Here is a 1885-nt window from a genome sequence, read left to right as displayed (position 1 = left end):
AAGTACCCTATACACGTGTACCTTTTTAAAATTATCTTTTATACCATATTTTTACTGTACCTTTTCTATGTTTACATATGTTTAGATACACAAATACTTAACATTGTGTTACAATTGTCTATGTTATTTAGTACAGTAACGTGTTGTACAGGTTTATAGCCTAGAAGCAATAGGCTATACCATACAGCCTAGATGTATGGTAAGTTATACCATCTAGGTTTGTCTAAGTATACTCTACGGTGTTCACACAAGGATGACATTGCCTAATGATACATTTCTCAGAACGTATCCACATCATGAAGTGATGCATGACTAAGTTTAGATACTATAATACAAGTTATACAAAATATAACAGAAGTGCCCATATTAGTTGTTGTTATTGCTTGTCTTTCCAGTGGACAGAGCTGTGTGTGCATGTGTTTGTGTGTGCACACATACATATATATGATAAAAAACATTAATGATTTTGTAGTGATATTGCCAGTTGTCAGTTCATATTCCAAATTACAGATTTTAAATTAGTTTGATTTTATAATTTTTATGCACTGAAAATATTGATTCCTATAAAATTAACATGTTCAAAATAGCAATAACAATGGAACTACTGAAAACAAACCATTGAATTCAGTCAAATATTTTAAAATAGGTTTTTTTGTCATCTATAGGATATATCTTGTTAGGATTATACAGTACAAGTAGCATATTTTTAAACCACATGAAATAATCAGGTTTTTTTTCTGTGTGGTTATTCTATACACTTGATATAAAGTCTGGGGCCCTTTGCTTAATCTTTATTTCATTTTTAGTGATTATTTTTATTTTGATTTAATTTAATTTTGTGAAACATCAAAAGGTTCCAAAATAAAAAACATAATACAAGGTGAACCCAACAAAATCTTTCTTCTATTCTGATTTCTCCACCTTTTCTTCTCTCTGACCCTTTATAGTGTACTCTAAATAATGTTCTGTATTTGGGGTTTTGTAGATATTTTTTTCACTTTCCAATTGCCCTGGAGTCACCCAATATTGGTATACAGAGATCTTCCTCATTACATTTTATAGAAGATTGGTACTATATTATGTGGACATATTCTAGTTTGTTGAACCAGTTTGCTGTGGATAGACAGACACTTAGGTGTTTTTTCCTAGGCTTTTGCTATTTTAAATAATGTCACAATCAATATCCTTGAACATATATCATTTTGTATTTTTGCAAGGGTGTCCTCAGGTAGATTCCTAGAAGGCATTGCTAGATAAATAAATAGACATTTACTTTCTGTATATTTCTAAATTCCCTTGGAAAGACATTTTGCAATCTCATCAGCAATGAATGAAAGTGCTCGTTTTCCCAGAGCCTTTCCAAAAAGTTTATGGTCAAAATCCTTGATTTTTGGCAGTCTGATAAATGAACAATGTTATTTCAGTGTGGTTTTTATTTTCAAATCTGTCATTATGAACAAATTTAAGCATCTTGCTCATGAGTTTTGCGGCTGTTTGCATTATTTTCATTGAGTTGTCAATTATTGGTATTTTTTCCTTGTTTTAAAGAAACTCTTTACATATTAGGGATTTTAACCTTGTGTTATAAGTTAAAAATATTTTCCCAATTTGTCATTGGTCATTGAATTTTGCTTCTTAGGTTTTATTTACTTGTATGCAAAAAGTTTTTAAACTATTTTTATTGTAAAGTTTCAAGTTCTCAGAGAGAATCATAGCAATTAGAGAATGTGAGAGGAATTGAAACAAATAAAATAATCTCTAATATATTAGATAATATAGACCAAGCTGCTTGAGACCACAAAATTCATACCCCCTAAAATGTCATCTCCATCACAGCAAGAACTTTGTCAACTTTTCCACAGGTAAATCCTCACTGCCCAAAAGT

Source organism: Propithecus coquereli, unplaced genomic scaffold, assembly GCF_000956105.1.
Source record: "Propithecus coquereli isolate 6110/MARCELLA unplaced genomic scaffold, Pcoq_1.0 Scaffold85, whole genome shotgun sequence".
NCBI classification, from domain to species: Eukaryota; Metazoa; Chordata; class Mammalia; order Primates; family Indriidae; genus Propithecus; species Propithecus coquereli.
This window is presented reverse-complemented; position numbering follows the sequence as displayed.